At 34.7% G+C, this 24,021-nt stretch overlaps 1 protein-coding gene across 1 annotated transcript in view; it reads left to right on the top strand.

Moving 5' to 3' along the window:
• Nucleotides 1-24,021, top strand: part of LOC150099931 (RPA-related protein RADX-like) — a 273,154-nt gene that overhangs the window by 186,480 nt on the left and 62,653 nt on the right. The gene's annotated exons all lie outside the window — the stretch shown is intronic.

The following is a 24,021-nucleotide window of genomic DNA, read 5'->3' as shown; positions in this document are numbered from 1 at the left end:
TCTTATAAGGTTCATTCCACAGACCTGCTATCATCTTGGTCACTCGTCTCTGGATCCTCTCCACTTCCTCCCAATCATGAAGAAAACCTAGTGCCCATAACTGGGCACAGTAGTCCAGATGGGGTCTTATCGAGGTTCAATACAGAGGAACAACAACTTGTTTGTCTCTGCATGTTAAAGTATTTTTCAGAAGCCAAGTGATTTGATGAGCTGATTTAGTCACTTTTGCAATGGGCCCCCTAAACTTCAATTCCCTATCCACCAACACTCCCAAATCCCTGGCCTCATCAGTCTCCTGGATTATAGTTCCACCAATGTGATATACCACTGCTATTCTTTTCACCCCAAAGTGCATAACCTTACACTTTGCCACATTAAATTGACATCCATTTTCCCTAACCCAGTCCTCCAAACTATCCAAATCATCCTGTAAAATTTTGACATCCTGTGCACCCACAATTGCTCTACCCAACTTTGCATCATCAGCAAACAAGTGAACACTTCCTCTCAAATCCCTTCCTATATCATTGATGAACAAATTGAAAAGCAGTGGTCCAAGAACAGAGCCCTGCGGCACACCACTAGTCACAAGCCGTCTTTTAGACTCCACTCCTGAATAAACCACTCTCTGGTATCTCTCCATCAACCACCCTCCTATCCATCTCACCAACCCTATTTGTATCCCCATCTGCTCCAGTTTACTGATTAGGGTTCCATGTGGTATCCTGTCAAAGGCCTTAGCAGGGTCCAGTAGCATCACTGTAAACCCATTACCCTTATCCAGTTCAGCCGTCACTGTGTTATAAAACGTGAGCAAGTTACTGAGTCATGATCTACCCTTCACAAAACCATGTTGTCCCACATACAGTATTCCATTTTCATCTATTCAATCCTTTATTTTTCTCTTGACTAATTTCTCTAAGACCTTGACAATGATTCCTGATATGCTAATCAATCGGTAATTTACAAAGCAGTCTTTGAACCTCCTTTATGCAGTGGAACTATTTTCCCCTCTTTCCACCCCTTCGGGACTAATCCAGACCCGAGACTCAAATTAAACAAAATGGTCAAGGGTACTGACAATTCTTTAGCTGCTTCTCGTATGACACGAGCTGGTATACCATCCAATCCCACGGATGTATTGACATTGAGGTTATGCAATAGACTACTCACCTCCACTTCATTCACCACAATTGCCATATAATCTACTGGTTAATTCGTTTCTGCAATGTCACCACCTGGTTGATATATACTTGCAAAGTGCTCACTCAGTAACTCAACCATATCAACTGATTCAGTTACCTCCCTACCATCGGCATTCTTTAAAATCATTCTGCCATGTACATTTTTCCTTTTACTTGCTACATATCTAAAAAACTGTTTGGGATTCTCTTCAGCCATCATGGCTAATGTTCTTTCATAATCTGTTTTTGCTTTTCTTACCACATGCGTTACCCTTCTGTCCTGCACTTTATATGGTTCATGTGCCTGCCGGCCACCTTTCTCCTTAAATTCCCTCCATAGTTGTTTCTTTTTTTGCAGCTTAAACTTAATGGTGTTATTCATCTATTTAACCCCTACTTGATTTATTATTTGGACTCTAGGTATACAGTCAGCCATTGCTTCATGCAAACACTTCTTAACTGCCTACATTGCACTATCAACTTCTAGTCCTTGCAGTTTTACATGCCATGGCACTGAATCAATCACTCCTAAGCTTGTCATACTTTCCAGCCCGATAATTCCACATGTACCCTGTCTTAATTGAAAATTCTACACCTTTAGCCACCTCCCATGTTAAGACCCTATGATCACTCTCACCATTTGGTGGCAATGTGGTCATATTTGTTACAGCCAAATCCTCAGATGTAATTACTAGGTCAAGCACTCTCTGACCCCTAGTATTTTCCATTACATGCTGTCGCAGATAGTTATCCCTTAATAACCGCATAAAATCCAGTTCCTTCCTCCCGTGTGTCCTCTCCTCACTCCAATCATTGCGACCATAGTTGAAATCTCCCATAATAATCACCCTCCTTCCACCCATTTCTTCTATTTGCTTGTGCATACTGTCACCACCATCTTTTCCATCACCTGGTCTATAGCAGCACCCAATTGTATATTTAGTTCTGCTAGCCACAATCTCACACCAAATGGCCTCAAATGTGCTCTTTTCTCTATCCTGCAATTCAGCTTCTATTCTCCTTGGCTGTAGCTCATCAGCTATCATCAACAATACTCCTCCCCCCATTTTATTCTCCCTGTCATTCCTGAACACACTATATCCATCACATTCAATCCCACTAGCTATATCATCTACAGTCAGCCATGATTCACTAATACCAATAACCTGTGGTTTGGAAGTGCCAACCATGGCCAAAAACTCTTCCTTCTTGTTCCTAATACTCCTAGCATTAGTGTACATGAATTTAAGACCCCCATTAGCCCCAACCCTACCTTGATACCTTATATTAACTATCCCACTCTGATTTGTTGTCCTTATTCGCCTAGGCATATAATATTCATTCATACATTCAACTGCCTCCCTAAGGACTGTATATCTACCCTCCACCCTTAATAAATCTAGTTTCCCTGAATTTGCACATCCACTACAATCAGCAACACTTTCTCAAGTCTCCTTACACCGTAACCATTCAAATGCAGGCCATCCATCTTATATAGATCCTTTCACCCATCGAACTCACGCCACACATCCACAAATTCCATACCACTCGTCATACGTAACCCACGCATAAAGTCATTCACAATTATGGCCCTCCTTTTAAACATTTCACTGTCATACCATGGCAAAAGACTAATCATTCTAATTCTCTCACTCTTTTCTTTAGCTACCTCAAACAATTCATTCAGGTCCTCTATCATTTCCGTTTTATCTCCTTTCAAATCATTTGTACCTGCCACAACAATCATTTCTTTCACCCTTTCCTTTTGCTCTCTAATAGACTCAGTTACATCCTTTATGGTCGCACCAGGTTGGTACGATTTTGTCAAATCCTCTACTAACACACCTAGTACTAATGAGTCTCCATACAGCACTCTATCCTTCATTTTGTTCATGTTCACACTCATATGCCTATTTTTCCTGTCATTCTTTTTATTATTAGCTGGTTCAATCAGTCGACTTTTGTTCATACGCTCTAGCTGCTGTTTTGCCCTTTGTATCGCACCATTCAACAACGCGTTCTCGCTCATTGTATCTATCTCATTTTTTTTATTCTCTGTAAAACCATTAATACTATCATTCACACTTTCTACATTCACACTCTCACAATTCTTTGGTACAACCTGTCTGTTTCTTGTCATATCCCTATTTTCTTCATTCTGAAGTTTGACAAAAATATCACACTCACGATCCGAAATACACTTCAATTCCTCATTCTCCCTACATTTTCTACACACACACATTCACTGCTTTATTTACTGGCCGCCATTTTCCTTCGTACTGGAGCCATATTACTAGTAACGTATTTTATCAAATTATAAATTATAAACACCAAAAACACACAAACAGACACACTAATGATGTGCAACGCAAGTTAGAGATGATAAAGGTGACATGAAAACGGTTGAAAAAGATATCCTTGAAGTATGGAGTAATTACTTCAAAAAATTGCTAAATGAAACAAGCAGTGATAGCACATTAATAATAAATTTAGTTTAATCCTTTATCCAAGTGTGAGCAAACAAAGTTTGCGTAGCCCCCCTCTCACCTCCAGTTGCTGACTTATTCATGGAAGATCTAGAGAAAAAAATCTTAACCCAGATTGTTCCAAAACCGAAAATTTGGTACAGATATGTAGATGACATCTTTATCATTTGGGATCATACAAAAGAAGAACTAATGAATTACCTCAACCAAATCAATAGTTTCCACAATACCATCAAATTCACATTAGAAATGGAAAAAGATAAAAAACTGCCATTCCTTGAAGTTTTAATAAAGAAACAATCCAATAATAGTATCAACCTATCTGTATACAGAAAACCTACAAATACTGGACGTTACCTCCATTTCAACTCAGCTCATCACATAGCTCAGAAAATTAGCATTATCCATAGTCTCAAGAAAAGAGCTATACAGTATACGACAGACAAGGATGACCTACTCAAGGAATTAACCACAATATCCAGAGAACTTTCTTTAAATGGTTACCCTAAAAGACTCTATAACAAGATTCTATTTACTGATATGCCACATCGACTACGTGATGACGTCCAATACATCAGTACAATTACGATTCCTTTTGTCAACAACCTTTTAAAACCACATAAGATCAGAGTGGCATTCAAACCAATCAGCACTATTTGGAAATTTTTAAGATCACCGAAAGATCCTCACCCATTCTACAAATACTCTGGAGTATATAATATTCCTTGTTCATGTGGTATTAGTTACATATGTCAGACATCTAGAAGCTTCGAAACGAGAAAGAAAGAACACGTAGGATATGTCAGAAATAACAGACAAGACATTTCAGGCCTTTCATGCCACTTTGCCTCTACTAACCATCACATTGAGTGGGATAAGAGCCTTATGCCATACATAGAAGATAACTACCATTCAAGAACCTTTAAAGAAGCAGCTACAGTCGTCCATAAAACTGAAAACCTAAACAAGAATCAAGGTCTAATTTTACCAGAAATTTGGAAAACTTTTATCAGATCATTAAATATCAAAGAAATGAACTTTCATAACAATTACGTCATGAGTCATTACAAATAAATCACGTTAACGAGACACGCACAATACCAATTTTTTGTATGATTTAGAACCATCGGTTATAACCTAGTCTGTAACCTTCATTTTTGCTTACTGATTTGTATTCCTTGAGGATGCCAATAGAAACGGATTGGCGAAACATGTAGGAGGATAAAAATAAAGCTACTTGATAAAGATTTTATAAAAAAAGTGTAATAGTCTTATATTTTATTTTATTCTGTTTTCTATAGTCAAAGGTAATAATGAAAAAATGCATGCCACCAAAGTCTCTCAGAAGAGAAAGTGAAAATTCAAAAGTTCTCAGCCATCTATCCATTAACCACTATTCTTGCTTGGTAAGTTTGGTATGGTTCTGATATTGCTTTAATTGCTTTCAAGGGTATTCCATAATAACTACGAATTGATGCTCAGTGAAGATAATTCATTTTTGCTTATGGCTGATTAACCCCCCAACCAGCCGGTGTGGATGAAATATTCAACACTCCCTAGCTTTTTTCGTGGATCAAAATTTCGTCGGCATTCTACCTTTTATCATGCCATTACCTTCCTCCGCCGTTAATCTCGTTACGGCTATTCTATAGCGTTAGTGGATTAACTGTTGCTGAGTGACATTTGTGTCCCCTCCCCCTGTCTTTACGTCTATTGTGTTGCTTAGAATTTCATTTACTGTCCTAAGTTATTTGACCTTTCTTGCCTCTAAAATGATTTATTGTGTCTCTTCCCAAAAATTGAAACCAATTTCACATATGCGAAAAAAAAAATCAATCCTGAAATGCCCACTGATCAGCTTTTGCAATGAATCTATTTAGTGATAGTGAATTTGGTGTATTTTATTCTACAAATCAGTGCACCGGAAGAGATGCACTGATTGTTCTTTCACTTTACGTATAATAATTGAATAATTTTTTTTCGAATTTTAAAATTTTCAAATGTTTGCTTTGAAAATATTATGTCAAATATTTATATTTTTAAATAATATTTATTGAAGTAAATATGTCCTTTTTCTTTCGTTTCTAGCGAAATAGCATTATATGGATCATCACATTTCAGATTTAGAAACGATTTTTTGTTATTCATAAAGACAAAATAAAAAAAATGTTAAAATGCTAAATTACCTTACTCGGTTTCCGATTGTGTCTTTTTGGTATCAAAAATTTATATCCAATGATATTTTAGCAGTGATTCTTCCCCTTCGTCATTTATTTATTTATTTGTATTATGCATATTACGATAATATCTAGTGCATAACCTCGTAGATATGTTGAAATTATAATGTGAAAAATATCATATACGGAATGATTCAACATTTTTGCTCATTTTGAAGATTTTCTAATGCTTCCCCCCCTCCTTATTCTCTCCTGGAACTGAATTGCATAACTACTCTAAATTTCTATACAGGTTTGAAAGCTTTTCTAGACAGCATTCAAAATCAATTACTTAATTTTACCATTTTGACAAAAGATATACGGCAATCAGATTGTATCGTGAAGCTTCTAAATCTGTTCTATTTATTTGCAATCTAAAACCAGCTGTTCTACTGCCCGCTGAAATTATGTGAAATTTTAGAAATAATAAGCTATATTTTCACCATGCAAAATTGTTTATATGCATACCACACAAAAGAAAGTTCAGTAGTATTATTTGTGTTTGTTTTTCTTTTAAAAAAATCTAAATATTACTTCTTCTGCTGCTGGAAGCTATTTCTGAAATAATCTACGTCTTATAAATACTTGGTAATTCTACAAATCAGTGCACCGGAAGAGTTGCACTGATTGTTCTTTCACTTTACGTATAATAATTGAATAATTTTTTTCGAATTTCAGAATTTTCAAATGTTTGCTTTGAAAATATTATGTCAAATATTTATATTTTTAAACAATATTTATTGAAATAAATATGTCCTTTTTCTTTCATTTCTAGCGAAATAGCATTATATGGATCATCACATATCAGTTTTAGAAACGATTTTTTGTTATTCATAAAGACAAAATAAAAAAAAAATGTTAAAATGCTACATTGCATTACTCGGTTTCCGATTGTGTGTCTTTTTGGTATCAAAAATTTATATCCAATGATATTTTAGCAGTGATTCTTCGCCTTCGTCATTTATTTATTTATTTATTTGTATTATGCATATTACGATAATATCTAGTGCACATCCTCGTAGATATGTTGAAAATATAATGGGAAAAATATCATATACGGAATGATTCAAAATTATTTTTCATTTTGAAGATTTTCTAATGCTTTCCCCCCCCCTCCTTATCCTCTCCTAGAACTCACAGGTTTGAAAGCTTTTCTAGAGAGCATTCAAAATCAATTACTTCATTTTACCATTTTGACAAAAGATATACGGCAATCAGATTGTATTGTGAAACTTCTAATTCTGTTCTATTTATTTGCAATCTAAAACCAGCTGTTCTACTGCCCGCTGAAATTACGTGAAATTTTAGAAATAATATGCTATATTTTCACCATGCAAAATTGTTTATATGCATACCACACAAAAGAAAGTTCAGTAGTATTATTTTTGTTTGTTTTTCTTTAAAAAAATCTAAATATTACTTCTTATGCTGCTGGAAGCTATTTCTGAAATAATCTAGTCTTGTAAATACTTGGTTATATCCTCTTAGCTGGAGGAAAAGCTGAAGGCTTATTACTCTCAGTGCTATTGAGAAGAAAGGGGAGAACACTAAAGTGCCCCAGGCTGTAGTGCAGAATATGTCAAGAATGTCTTGTTTCCTTTTCGATTGTTGATTACCTATATTCTAACAGAAATACTGCTATTTCGTTTACATGCTTATACATTATTTATGCCAAAATAATTGCTTAATTTATAATGATCAGTTTCACTTTTATTATCAAAAATTAGAAATTAAATCATACAATTATCTTGAAAAAGAGGATTTGAATTATTTTCAAAGAAAAGGTGCATATGCGTTTCATAATCTTCTTTTTTTTGGGGGGGGGGGGATATAGACCTAAGCAATCTGCGGATATTTCAGATAATTTATTTCATAAATCGTTCGCAAGACAGCGTTACAAACGTAAATCACTTGGGGAACATACCCATTCATTTTAGTGTAAAATAGTAGCAAAGGTTCAGTTACTTTAGATATCTAATCTAGAAGAAAATGTTATGTCTGCTGAGATTAGAATCATACGTGAATAATTTTTCTGACATGATTTCTCTATTCGTTATAATGTAACCAATTTCCATATTTTTTTCCCTCCTGCAGACTTCATGTTATATGCAGTGATTTCTTCTTTGAACTATAAGAAAAAAAATCAGATAACAGGAGAAAAATATGTAGTCTTTTCTTTTCCACTGGCTGAATTTACAATGTTCTTTCTTTGTGTTTTGAAGAGAAACTGCAAATGACTTTTTTCTTACTATTTTTGCCATTATAACATCTCATATAATTATAAGAGTGACATTTTACCGTTTTTCTCCCACACGAGAAACAGAAATAAGGTGGTAATAATATTGTTGATTCTGCCAAACTTCATTGTAGCAGAAATTTTTATTACAAAACTGTAATATATATATATATATATCTCCGAAACAAGAAATTTGGAACCCATATCACATCAATGTTGAGTGTTGGCAAGGTGAAAATGTTCCTGTTATTATTTATATATTTCATTTATTAACTAGGGGGGCTATGCCCCCCCCCCCCGTGTTCCGGTATGGTAGACCAGTTCTCCTTCAATTGTGATAACTCGAAAGGGGGTTCAGCCCCTGAATTCTGATGACTCGAATTTTGAAGACTCGACACTCAGGGTAGCCCCTGAGTTTCAAAACGTTTCGATAAACATGACATAAAAAAGCTTATCATTTTATATGTATATAGGGTAGATTTTATTTCATTATTTTTTATTGTTTTGATGAAGTACTTTACCTGGAATACTCTTTCCAGTTTCTCTGTGTTATAAAGAGAACTTAAAAATTAGCCTTCAAGATGAAAAAGAAACAGTGCATTCGGCTATCCCTCTATCAATATTTGTAGTCCTGACAAGGACTGTTTTGATGGCTTTGAAAACAAACATTTTTTATTTCATACTGTTCAGAATTTAAAATTCTTGAACAGCGTGGAACACCTTGAAGCAAGGATAAACATACAAAGCAGTTTTACACTCAGGGCACCAGATTTTTGTTTCCTTTCTGATATTTTTTTTATTACATACATAATATTTGCGTGGAGGTTTTTTTTTTTTTTTATTAGCCGTTGGTGGTAGATTTTCGGGATAATGGTTGGAGTTAGCAGCGTTCAACCTCGGATGTCTGATAGGATTTCCTGTTTTTCTGCTTGCTGAAGAAGGTGCATGTGCATGCAGCAATGCTTTCGCAATTTCTATTCTGTATTCTAGATATGTTATGGTAGACAAACATTTTTTCTTGTACAGGAGGAAACTGTTCCAAATAACAAAATCCAAACACTTCAAAATTCAAATAACATGTCCGAACACTTTTTTGTAATATTTTTTATGCTGTTTCCTCATTACAGAGTAGAATGATAGCTGCTGATCGCACCTGTCGACTCAACCCATAGTGTCGTTGTATGCACACACAGCAATGGGTTTTTCTTTCTTCAAACCATGCTTCTCCACGGATTCCGCTGATGGATTGTACAGGGAAGATAGCAGAAAAACATCTTTTTTGTCTTTCCAACGTAGTGCAAAGACTTTCCCTCGCTGATAAGTTCGGATTTCCCCCTTCGATAGCTTTCCTGAAGCCAGATCTGGAGGCATATCTCGCCTTTTTGCATTTACAGTACCATAACTATCTGTAAGATGCTGTAAAAGCAAATCAGCGAGTTTAGGACACAGATATAGTAATTATCCATTATAATGCAGTAACCTTTCCCCAGTAAAGAGTCTAGTAACTGCATTACTGCACGCATCGACAAGGGGAGATCCGAATATTTATCGTGCTCGATTACAGTTTGCTTTCCCGTATAAGGTTTGAAATCCCAAAGATATCCACTTTCCGATTCACAAAGCATAAAAAATTTTACTCCATACTTCGCTTTCTTTTTGGGAATATACTGCTTACATTTCAGTCCACCTTCATTTTTGACAGATTTTCATCAGAAAATCATAAATTTTGTTGAGGACTGGGCAAGGATGTGTTGCCTGATCGTATTCTTCATTATTCTGAAAATGCAAATACTTCATGATGAGATTGAATTGTTTTTCAGTCATAACATCACGAAACATTAGCGTGTTCAGAATCCAGTCTGTAGACCAATACATTTAGAGAGCTGACTTTCGAAATGTATTTCGAAACTTCGGTTTTTTCACTTTCTTTATTCTGATATTGCATTTGAAGGATGACAGTGATTTTAAATATTAATTTCACCTGTATCCGAATATCACATAATTTCCTGATTTATAATAATCAGGAAATATGTATATTGTCTGATTTATAATTTGCTAATTTATAATAATCACCACATAGTTTCAGTATCGAAAAATTAAAGTTATGTGGAACAATTACTAGAGAAAAATAACGAATTAAATAAAAACTGTACCTATGTTTCATAACAGTTTTCGGGTGTGTGATAGTAATGCAACGGGGGGGGGGTGTTAAACTATCAGAGGCGAAATAAAGTTCAATTCTATTGTAAAAATATGGAAATGAAATTTCACATTTGATATACATATTTTGAATGATAAAAATAAGCAAATGTATCGCTTACTTTAAAAATTGGAGAATAAAATATCTGAATTATGCAGAAAATATAAATTTAAATCATAACTGTTAATTTCATTTTGTAATGACCAATTATACAAGGAAACCAAGAAAGTGAAAGTACAGATTACTATACAACATGAAGAAAAAATTTAGTAATAATATGATTAAAGAATTTCATGTTATTCTCTATAAAGCAAAGTTGCTCAAGCGTGTCCTAAAGGAAATCTGTTAAGTATTATTCGATTTCGATGGTTTTGTACAAAAATAAAATTAATAAACCTGGAACGTCGGCAGCTGGTTTTCTTTTCTTTTTTTAAAAGAATATTCCAAATAATTATCGTGAATTAATTTCTTCGAGAACAAAGAAAAATCTTTTGTCTAGTAGCGATTAGAAAAAAATTAGCGCAAAAAAATAAAAAATTAAATTGGTTAAGTGAAGAAATTATGCAAGACCTTTATTTTGTCCAGAAATTAAAATTGTATTGTACAATAAAAAGAGAAAACAAAAATATAAATAATTTCTCTATTTTTATTCTATCATATATAACTAAAATCCAGTTCACCAGCATGGAACAAGAAAGTCCGTTTCTTGTTATAGGCAACTGAGAGGCAGCTACGAACGGGAGATAATCCGATTAACCTTTCTCTTCAGCGTGAGGGTTTATCACACCTTCTAATGGACATGACAGTCAAATTGCACTTCTTATCCAGGTTCTTTAAACAGGTGGGCTGAATCTTATCCAGATTTAGTTGGACGTCTATAGACGTCCTAGCCGGTAGGAAGGTTAAGCATGGTCATAAAGAAAAGATTGAGGATAAATTCACAGTGTGATGATTTTGAAATTGAATATGAAAGCATTCGTAATTAGATTATTGTAGAGTAGCATATAAACACCACTCCAATTCAATAATTCAGAGAGATACATTATTAACATTCTTTGTCTATTGATTGAATTGAAGGCTTTTGAGAAATCTATGAAGTTTAAGGCTAAATTCAAAATAAAATTCATAATTTCTAATTCAGCATTTATTCAGAGCAGTATGTTATTTTCTCATCCGTATGTGAAAAAGAAAATTAAGCTATGCAAACTCATAAACCATTCAAAAATTGCAAGTGATAGTACAGTCAACTCTCATTATAGCAAACACCATTATAGTGAACTCATTTATATAATAACCTATATTTCTGACTCTGTCTGAGTACAGTTGCTTAGCAGTAGTGCTATTTTAAATTAAATTGATTATAGCAAATCATCCACTATCATAACAAACTATGGTTACAGGGGAATATAAAAAAAAAATTATAATAATTAATTCAGTTAATGAAGACAGCAGGTAAGGTTGTAGGATGCAGTGCATCAGGCTATCTGCTGTGAGATAAGAAACCAGAGAAGAAAATGTGGTCATGTGCCTTGTTTAGGGAAGGAAGATATATGAATGGCCTACATCAGCTGATTAGCTAAATGAACATGAGGAATATTATGGGAGAGATACAAATTAAATTAAAGATAGATATAAAAGAGGAGAGGACATGGGGGGAAATGGAATTTATGCAGCTACTGAGAGATTACCTAAAATAGCATGTGGTGAAGGGACTCCTGGTTAGGGGATGGCATCAGAAGATTTGCTACAGCCCAAAGGGCTGTAAAATAATGTTAATTATTTAAATTATGTGCCTTTGTAAAATTTAACTTTAATAATTTACTTTATTTATTTGTCTTAACTTTACTTTTTTTTTTTGTTCAACCTCACTAAGTTAAGACTGTCAACTGCAAAACTTCTCAAAGTTAATCCTACCATGACCAATTTCTGTCCCCTCCCTGCTATTAAACAAACTTTGTGTTATAAGTATATTTAATGCCTCCAGTTTCCCACTCTCATACAAATCAAATTAGAAAATTTATTCTATTTTCGACTGTGCCATCCAACTTGAGTAAATATTGTTTGAAAGTTATGGTCAGGATAAACAGCAATTAATCACTAAATATATATCCAAATTCTCTATATGCAAGTCATGACTATTCATACCTTATTATGCCTGCAGTTTTGCATTTTTTGAGATAGTGCATTAGCTAAAGAACAGATCAGGTGGTTACAAAACAAAAACATTTATTTTAACTAGACAAGAAGTACATTACATGTGAGATACTGTGAAATCATATCACTTAACCCTTCTTACAAACAGGAAATGCAATCTTTATGATGGAGCTCACAATGCACACAATTACTAGGTTAACTCATTACATAAACAATGCCTAATGAGTGATTCGCTCGTTGCATAAACAAGCTAACAGAATCCTTCCCTTAAAAACTGACTTAATTGTCAAATCACATACAAATTCTTAGTAGCACTGCTCCCAATATTACAACTAAGTGTACATACTAATCTAAATCACAGTTTCTTAACCAGGGGTGCGAGTTGGAAAAATATTCCAGCATATATTGACTAATTATTTAAATGACATTTGCTTTTTTCACGAGAGGAAAAATGTTATGCAAACTAAATTATATTTAAGATATATAATCTTTCAACCCATACAGAATTATTCTATTTCACCAAGAACTATTAAATATAAGTTATACATATTTTTTGTTTGTTACATTTTAAGAAATTAAAAACCACTATATTCAAAAAATATCCTCGAATGTACTGCTGCTTACAAATGCTCACGTATGCGCCCCAATACGAATACATGGATACTTGCTGTGCAAGCACTCACCAATGTCATGAGAAATGTCATTTTGTTGTTTACAAACATCAACATAGTGGATCAAGTGACAAACGAATGCTATTTTTTTTTTTGTTTTACCCGCAGTAATCAGTAAGTAAAGAACGATTGATTAAATTTTTTCTCTCAAATTTTGAAAAGTTTTGAACTTAAAAATTATTCCGAAGTTTTTAACATTCAAAGAACAATTCCACTCAAGAAGAGCGAAACGAATAGTAAGGCAGCCCTACTACATAAAAGAATACAACACGTAAGAGTTGAACTTAACAGAATAGACTTTTCATGCTTCCGACTTTTTGAAGTTATTTCGAATAACATAGAGAGCAACTTATGGACACTTCTAGATAAGATGATTTACAACAGTTTCAACAAAGCTTTTCGAATTAGTAATAAAAGTCAAATCAAAAAATTTAACACACTGTATGAAAAGTATTACAACTCTGGATCAAGCCTCCCTGATGAAAAAGTGATTTTTAATCTTTTGGACCATATATTAACACAGCCAGAAACTGAAATACTTAAGAAAGGATTCAATTTCGGCATCGTCCCAGATCATATTGCTAAGGTCAACATCATCAGTAACATAGAGAAAGCACTCTCATCCTTTCCAGAAACAAATGCAAATTATTTGAGATTAAAAAGTGCTATTATCTTTTCAACTTCAAAGCCACCTAACCTAAACATGACACCCCAAGAAAAAAGAGCTCTCTCTCTCAAACTTGAAAAAGGATAAACAAATAACTATCTTAAAAGCAGACAAAGGTAATGCCACAGTCATTTTAAACACTATGGACCACATAGCCAAGATTCAGAATTATTATCAGACCCATCAACATATCACATATTAGAGTCAGACCCAACGTGGAAAAACCACAAGAACACTAATAACTTATTACAGAACATGACTACTTGGTCCACAGACTTGCAACAAAATCTGAAGTAACTTTGACATCATTGATGCCATGATTGTATAGAACCGCAAAAGTCCACAAAAGTGGAGTTCCACTACACCAGATCGTTGACGGAAGAAATGCTCCCACATATCCCACACACACGTGGGAGGCGGTTAAGAAGTGTTTGCATGAGGCAATGGCTGACTGTATACCTAGAGTCCAAATAATAAATCAAGTAGGGGTTAAATGGATGAATAACACCATTAAGCTTGAGCTGCAAAAAAAGAAACAACTATGGAGGGAATTTAAGGAGAAAGGTGACCAGCAGGCACATGAACGGTATAAAGCGCAGGCCAGAAGTGTAACACATGTGGTAAGAAAAGCAAAAACAGATTATGAAAGAACATTAGCCATGATGGCTGAAGAGAATCCCAAACAGTTTTTTCGATATGTTCAAGTAAAAGGAAAAATGTATATGGCAGAATGATTTTAAAGAATGCCAATGGTAGGGAGGTGACCGAATCAGTTGATATAGTTGAATTACTGAGCGAGCACTTTGCAAGAATATATCATCCAGGTGGTGACATTGCAGGAATGAATGAACCAATAGATTATATGGGAATTGTGGTGAATGAAGTGGAAGGCAGTAGTCTATTACAAAACCTCAATGTCACTACATCTGTGGGATTGGATGGTAAAACAGCCTGTGTCATACGTGAAGCAGCTAAAGAATTGTCAGTGCCCTTGACCATTTTGTTTAATTTGGGTCTCGGGTCTGGGTTAGTCCCGAGGGGATGGAAAGAGGGGAAAATAGTTCCATTGCATAAAGGAGGTTCAAAGACTGCTGTTGTAAATTACCGATCGATTAGCATATCACGAATCGTTGTCAAGGTCTTGGAGAAATTAGTCAAGAGAAAAATACAGGATTGAATAGATGAAAATGGAATACTGTATGTGGGACAACGTGGTTTTGTGAAGGGTAGATCATGACTCAGTAACTTGCTCACGTTTTATAACACAGTGACGGCTGAACTGGATAAGGGTAATGGGTTTACAGTGATTCTACTGGACCTTGCTAAGGCTTTTGACAGGATATCACATGGAATTCTAATCAGTGAATTGCAGCATATCGGGATGGATATAGGGTTGGTGAGATGGATAGGAGGGTGGTTGATGGAGAGATATCAGAGAGTGGTTTATTCAGGAGTAAAGTCCAAAAGACGGCTTGTGACTAGCGGTGTGTCGCAGGGTTCTATTCTTGGACCACTACTTTTCAATTTGTTCATTAACGATATAGGAAAGGATCTGAGAGGAAATGTTCACTTGTTTGCTGATGATGCAAAGTTGGGTAGAGCAGGATGTCAAAATTTTGCAAGATGATTTGGATAGTTTGGAGGACTGGGCTAAGGAAAATGGATGTCGATTTAATGTGGCAAAGTGTAAGGTTATGCATTTTAGGGTGAAAATATTAGCAACAGTATATCACATTGGTGAACTGTACTCCAGGAGATTGATGAGGCCAGGGATTAGGGAGTTGAAGTTTAGGGGGCACATCTCAAAAGTGGCTAAATCAGCTCATCAAATCACTTGGTTGCTGAAAAATACTTTGAGGGTGCAGAGATAAGCAAGTTATTGTTCATCTATATCGAGCCTTGATAAGACCCCATCTTGGCTACTGTGTTCAGATTTGGGCACCAGGATTTCTTCTTGATGGGGAGGAGGTGGAGAGGATCCAGAGGCAAGTGACCAAGATGATAGTAGGTCTATGGAATGAACCTTATGAGAACAGGTTGAAGATTTGTGGGTTGCAGAAATTGGTTGATAGGCAGAAAAGAGGAGATATGATTGAAGGGTTTATAGAAACCCTTCAAATTATTGAAGGGTTTCTATAAGATTAATTCAGAGGATATTTTTGAGAACAGGACTGGTAGTGGAAGGACCATCCATGGAAACTTGGGAAGAGTGTGGTTAGCAAGGAGGTTAGAGCTAGGTTTTTTACTTGGAGAGTGGTAAATGAGTGAAATAAGCTGCCAGAGTCTGTTTGTGGGTGCCATGACTGTGAATGAGTTCAAGGCAAAGCATTATAGATACTGTGTGAATGTAGACATGAAGTTAGGGCCTCCATCGATGCCCAGATATGGGTGCTAGGGTTTCTTCTTGATGGGGAGGAGGTGGAGAGGATCCAGAGATGAGTGACCAAGATGATAGCAGGTCTGTGGAATGAACCTTATGAGAACAGGTTGAAGATTTGTGGGTTGCAAAAATTGGTTGATAGGTGGAAAAGGGGTGATATGATTGAGACATTCAAATTACTGAAGAGTTTCTATAAGATTAATCCAGAAGATATTTTTGAGAATAGGACTGGTGGTGGTGGGAGGACTAGGGTCCATACATGGAAACTGGCAAGAAGGTGGTTAGCAAGGGTGTTAGAGCTAGGTTTTTTACTTGGAGAGTGGTGAATGAGTGGAATAAGCTCTAGAGTCTGTTGTGGGTGTTATGACTGTGAATGAGTTCAAGGTGAGGTAATGATAGATACTGTGTGAATGTCGAATAGTTGTTCTTGACATGATGTTAGGGCCTCCCTCGAAGAGTCTGTCGATTCCTTGGAGTTGCCCGAAATAATAATAATAATAATAATAATAATATTTATTGTCCAAACACCTCTCCAGCCTCCTAAAAGGACATATCAGAAAATCGGACACTTACATTAAGAATTCAAAGCACTTTATTGAAAAATTGAAAAACATCTCGATCTTAAAGACAGACATTCTCGCTAGCTTGAACGTGGTATCTTTATTTACCAACATCACAGTAGAAGTAGTTATCAGTATCCTCTACAATCTCTTCCCTGAAGGTACAGCTCATCATTTTCGTCACTGCCTTAAATCTAATTATTTCAAATGGAATGAAACGATATATGAGCAACTAAATGGCTTAACTATGGGCAGTCCCCTTTCGCTGCCCTTTGTGGATCTGTTCATGGAAAAGCTAGAAACAGGCATCCTCTCAAAATTAGACCAAAAACCTTTAGTTTGGTGGAGGTGTGTAGACGATGTCTTCATAATTTGGAGGGACACAAAAACAGCTCTTTTGGACTTTTTAACTAAAATTAATTCTTTTCATCCAAAACTACAATTTACTTTTGAACTTGAAAAAGAACTCTATGATGAAATTACTCATATATCAGAGACATTAATAAAAAATGGTTATCCAAAGAATCTAATCAACAAGATTCTTCATAGAAACCCCCCCCCCACAACAACATCAACCTACCATCACTCAATACAGTTCATCCATAGTTATTCCTTATGCAGGTAGTGTCCGAGAAGATCACAAAACTTTTTAAACTGGTCAAGACTATCCGTCACGTTTTAACATCGCCAAAAGACATTAATCCTTTTTTGAAACATGTGGGAGTGTACAACATCCCATGTGCTTGTGGTCTGAACTATATAGGACAGGCATCGAGAAGCCTCGAAATCCGAAAAAAAAAGAACATATAGGAGATGTTAATAACAACAGAACAGACAACTCAGGTCTAGCTCATCATTTTGCGATTACTAACCATACCATTGATTGGGATAGCAGCTCCATGCCTTACCTAGAAGAAGATTTCTGTTATAGAAATTCCAAAGAAGCCGTTGTAGTTCTCCGTTCTGCAGAAAATCTTAATAGAAACCAGGGAATAATATTAGCTGAATAATAGTAATATTATTCCTTAGTAAGATTACTCAGTCTGCCAGAATTTAATTTCACTCAAAACTACAGAACGTGCTCTGATAACAGTGACTAACACAACACGCTCCATGCATGTTAATGTTATGCGTTCTGTTTTAATGTTTAATTTATACAATAGTGTTACTCCATTTTCTCTGTATTAGCTATTTTGAGTTTTTTTTCCTTTTATTGTTATGAGCCCTGAAGAAGCCAGACAGCCCTGTCGGGTCGTCTGGCTTCTTCAGGGTTCATAACAATATTCTTCAACAAGCGAAACTTGTTGGTATTAGATGTTTATAAATCATGGTCAATTAAAGATCAATATATATTTCTGTTTAATTATATGTTTGAATGACCAAATATAATCTAAACAATGAAAGCATCTACAATTAGATAATTGTAGAGTAGCATATGTCTCTGTACTCCTGGATATTAATAAAAAGAAAATGAAGTTTAATCAGGTTATTCAGATAATTATATGATGCTCACGTCACATTTTTCCAACAACTAAAACATCAGTAACATCTGTATAGATACCATTGCTCTCTACACACAGGTAAATAAGCCACAAAGGTCAATGATTAATTTTTCTTGACACTAGTGTGAATGTGGAAGCTAGGCTTTGAAATGTGGTGCAAACCGGCTTCCTTTAGTTTTATTTCATGTTAAATTTCATTAAAATATCTGGATTATGCTGTTATCTTTATCATTATCTAATGGTACTTATGGAAGAGGCATTAGATATTACAATGTTGCATGGCAAGTAGATGAATCTAGAAAGAAATGTAAAATTTAAATCCTCCACTGAAAGGAACTTGTGTGAAAAATTTTTCTCTTAAGAAAAATTTTTCAGTGAAAGGGTGAGCCTTTGTTAAATTGTGAATGAAATTGTTTTGTATGCTTTTATTTTTCATTCACATTTAACATAATCCACCATATGCTAAGCAAGGCTTATTTAAATATTATTTGTTAGTCCCTTGCTTAGGATTTATTATTTATGTATTATCAGTGAATTTTATCAGTTATTATTTAGTTATATGATTTTAATATATATTATGCTAATCAAAGAACTCTGTAGTAAATAACATTTATTTTATTATTTTATTCCTTCAATACTATTATGAGGAATTCTATGTATGTAACTTTTATGTGCCTTATATAAACTGTAACATATGTTTTATTATTAACATTTGTAAATGAATGTGAAGAAAAATCAAGTAACTATAACATTTTATTATTATTTTTTTTATTACCGAGTGTAAAGGTATAACCTTATGTAATGCTAATGCTTACATTCTATTTTGATCGTTGCCAAGGAGATAGAAATAAAATAGAATGCGTGAGCTTTGATAATTGGGAGAAAAGAGATTTAATGAGTTGGACAAGTGAATAAGTTTAGACATGGAGAAGGAATATATTTAAGCGAGAGGTAGAAGTAAACAGGACACTCAAGGGCAGGAAATTCAAAGGAATAGTATTCAGAAGTGTACAGAGACGAGGAGAAAACTTATAGATAGATAGCTGAGAGTAAAGTCAGCGGTAGCAGTAATAGGAATTTAGTGCCATAATAAGATAACTAAAAGACTGGAAGATTAATAGAAGATTCAGAATAAATCCACTGAGTTTTAGAATTACTACGTATTCCGATATCGCTTTAAAGAAGGATTGTACAAAGCTCAACTTGTTATACAGTAGTAAACCTGGAATAATTATTCTGCCTTATAGTAAGCCTGTCAAGAATTGTATAGCGCAATAATTAGAAATTCGGTTATATCCTTGAAGAATTCTTTTGAATAGTGTTCCAACGGAGTAATAAGTGAATATAGTTTTAATATGTGTTCACATTAAATCTGATGTATTACGATTAATCGCGGTAAGAACAGGCCTATTTTTATTTTATTTCAGTGTGAAAGTTTAAGTGATAGCTCTGTCTCAAATATCCTAACATTTATTGTGGTGTTTCACTGAATTTAGCCAAGGTTAGAAGTTTGAAAGTAATTCCCCTTGAAGTAATGACTTCCGTGATTAATAATGTTATAAGTGCTTGCTAAGTGTTAATTATAGAGTGTAATTAGCAAATTTATTTAGCAAGCGATTCTGTAGTATTGAACAGTGTGAATAATCATTGTTATTGAGAGAACTGTGAAATTAATGTCTGAAGATTTGAAATATAATTTGAAGTATATGAGTGTTTTGACTTGAAGAACTGAATTAATTGTATTATCTTATTTTTGGAGTTAAATTTATGTACTTGTCATAAAACCTTGTATTAAATGTTTTGTTTTATTGATTTCAATATTGTGTGTGCCTGATACTCTTTCATTGCACTGTTTATAAAAAGTTCAAACCTTGAGGGAGCTCTAAGTATAGAATATTAAACTCAGCCAGTATGAATAAGGAGACTGCTAAATTAATTGAAGATTGATTCTGCTATTTTACATAGGCTAATCTAAATATAGGGTGGCGCAGTATAAATATTAATTTCCCTATGTTGCGATTAGTAATCAACCAGCAATTAAATGATTTCAATAAGAACAACTTTACAACAAGATGGCAGACCATGGAACATATAGAAAGAAGAAGGCATTCCAACATCCACATTATCAGATCTTATATTTCTGTTGCCTAAGGCACTTTGTACAGTATCAATTCACATACATCTTGGTCTTCCTCTGGGTTCTTTTCCTGCCAACCTGGCAGAGAACACTTGTTTTGCTAATCTTTCGTCTCCTATTCTATTTAAGTGAATGGGAGAGGAAAGATTAGCAAATACCACCTGAGACTAGTTCTGCTAATGCATTCCTGGATGATGACAATGTCAAGTTCTTTCCTAATATCCTCATTTTTAATATGATATTGCCATTGATGGCATCTGTTCACGCCTCTAATCTTTCTCGGGACTCTCATATCTGCAATCTCTAGTCTTTGGTCAAGTGTTTTACTTCTGACCTAGCTCTCAGATCCATAAATTAAAACCGGTTTGAACACTGTCTTGTATATAGCTAATTTAGTGTTCCGACTAATTTCTCTCTTATTCCATATGAATTTATTCAATTGACTTCCCACCATACCAGCTTTGCTGATTCTGTTGTCTACTTCTATATTTAATTTACCATCTTCACTAAAAATCATGCCTTAAGTAGCTGAAATGTTTTACTTGTTCCACAGGTTCTCCGTTCACAACACAGCTGACATTTTCAATAATTCTGCCTATTTTCATTGTCTTTGTCTTTCCATTGCTGAAATTCATACCATATCTATTACAACAGTTATTCAATTTAGTCAGAGAATCTTGCAGACTCGTAACGTATTTATTTAAAAGTATAACATGGTCTGCATAAAGCAAAGAGTTGACATTAACATCTCCAATTTTGATATCATGTTTAATACCACATTTCTTCATAATGTGATCCATATAGATAATGAATAACAGAGGGGATAATGTACATCCTTGTCTCACACCAGATTTAACATTAAACCATTTTTCTGTACTTCCTTCAATTCTAACTGCTGACTTACAACTCAAATAAAGACAAAGTATTGCTTGATATAATGCCCCATCCACACCATATAACTGTAGTGTATTGAATAGCTTCTCTCTTGGCACCTTGTCATATGCCTTTTCCAAATCGACAAAACCTAAATACAGATCTTTGTTATATTCCCATGCTTTCTCGACTATTTGTCATAAAGTGAAAATCTAATCCTGACAACCTCTATTTTGCCTGAATCCAGCTTGTTCTTCACCCTGCTTTTCTTCCACAATTCTTCTCAATCGTTTCTCAAGTATACTTGCATATATCTTACCAGGAACACTCAGTAGTGAAATACCTCTGTAATTCTCACATTCAGTTTTATTTTCCTTTTTATATATGGGTACTATGAGAGCTCTACTCCAATCATCGGGAATTCGTCTCTTTGTCCAGGCCTTCTGAACTCTTCAGTGCAGCCCCTGTAAGACTTTTATACCACCATACTTTAGCATTTCTGATCGAATATCATCTACTCCTGCTGCCTTTCCACATTTCTAGCCTTTGATGGCTTTTTCTACTTTAAGTATGGATATGTATTCCTGACTGCATGCCTGGTCAGTGTTTTTTATCACTGTGCTCTCATCACTGCTTGTTTCATTTAGCAATTTTTCAAAAAATTACTCCATACTTCAAGGATAACTTTTTCTCCTGTTTTCATGTCACCTTTATCATCTCTAGTTCCTTTTACAGCACTCTTTCCTCCATTTCTGAGCTTTTTTTCAACAACCTCTAGAATATTTTGCCACCTTCTTGATATTTATTTTCAATATTCTTGCCAAAGTCTCCCATGACTTTTGTTTAGCCAGTTTTACACAGTGTTTAGCATTCTTACATTTGTCTCTGTATTCTCTAAGAGCACAAGCTGACTTATTTGACAGGAACTTTTGATATGCTTTCTTCTTTTCCTTCACTGCCTCTTTAACTTCCTGTGTCCACCAGGGAGTTCTGATTTTTCTATCCTTGCAGACAACCTCACAACATGCCTCTCTGGCTGAATCATTCAGGGCTTTCTTCAAGGCTTGTCACTGAATCTCCAAGGTTTGATTCCTGTTCTCAAACTCTTTCATTTTTTCTTCAATAATCTTTGTGTATTTTAGTCTACAGTTCATATCTGAGAGCTGCTCAACTTTTATTCACTTTAAAACTTTCTTACGTGTTATTCTTTTCAATATGAAATTCAATTTTATCCTACTCAAGACTAAATAGTGATCACTTCCAATTTCAAATCCTCTGTACGCTCTAGTTTCCTGCACCAGGGAGAAAATATCACTATCAACAATAATATAGTCAATGAGACTTTTCTTATTCCTTGCCTCTTCTCTCCATGTGAATTTGTGCACATTTTTATGTTGGAACATGGTGTTAGTAATAACCAGTCCATGTCCTGAGCAGAAATCCAACAGATATTTGCCATTATTATTAGCTTTGCTCTTTTCTCCAAATTTTCCCAAATATTTTTGTATGTCTCACAATCATTTCCTACTCTGCTATTTAGATCCCCAACAAGGACCAACTTTTCCTTTTTCATTGTGTCAGTTGCTTTTTCTAAAGCATTAAAAAATTCCTCCACTTCTACCTTAGTAGAACCTTCTGTGGGACCATAGGCACAAATAAGTCTCATTGTCTAGTTCCCCATTCTCGTATTTGCCCACATTACTCTACTTGAGACTGCCTGCCATTCAGGAAGATTAGCCTCGTATTTTGTGTTGAATAATATGGCTACTCCTTCTTTTCCTTGATTGTCATTGTCTGAATATAACATTTTGTATTTATTGCTCAGAAAGAGCTCAATAATTTTTGTGTTTTTTTGTTTCAGTCACCCCTATTATGTCGATCTCGTACTTATCTAATTCCTCAGCTAGCTCCATTTCTTTGCCATTCAGGCTTCTTATGTTGATAGTGCCAATCTTTAACTCTGGTGATGTTGAGTTGGGGTGTTATGAGCTCCAGGAGATTAAAGATTAAAGAAACCATCAAATCTCCTGGAACTCATAATAATTAAAAATAAAATAAAAAGTGATTGCGGAAAGATAATATTATGAATGTGAATGGCAGAGAGAAAACAGAAGCAAAAGAAATACTTGAATTAATGTGTGATTACGTTGCAAGAGTGTAACCATATTTTAATATGGATAAAAATTTTGGAAACCTATAGCTCATTTATTATGGGCACATATAATCTAGTTTTCCCTTTCTGGAGACTAAACAGTATTTTTTCAAGGCAATTCATCTACCACCTAAAGTCTTTCACATACATCAATGCCATAGAAATATTTGAACCATTGCTTATCAGTCAGCAAGTAGAGATGTAGCCACTTGGCAAAGAAGAATGGCAATGTCATGCTAAGTCAGTTTAGGATATTATGAAAACTTAATTTGAAGATAGCTATGAGTACAGACAGTTTCAAACCAGTTTTAAGTTATGAATCTGAGATTTGAATTAGAAATAAAACATTTAATCAAAGATTAGAGACCATAGATATGAGAGTTCTGAGAAAAATTAGGATCCTGAACAGATGGTATCAATAGCAGAATCATACTAGAAATGAAGATATTAAGAAGGAACTTGACATTATATGCATTCAAGAATCTGTAAGCAGGGAAATTCTAAAGTGGTATGTCGCTTAAACAGAATGGGAAGAAAAAAGACTAGCAGAAAATTTTCAGCAAATTAATTATTAAATATTGCATTGTGATTATTTTAAAAAAA

Source organism: Typopeltis vanoorti, chromosome 13 (genome assembly GCF_054136105.1).
Source record: "Typopeltis vanoorti isolate ZY-2024b chromosome 13, IOZ_Tvanoo_1.0, whole genome shotgun sequence".
NCBI classification, from domain to species: Eukaryota; Metazoa; Arthropoda; class Arachnida; order Uropygi; family Thelyphonidae; genus Typopeltis; species Typopeltis vanoorti.
Note: the sequence above shows the minus strand (reverse complement) of the source record. Positions and strands in the feature narration are given on the sequence as shown.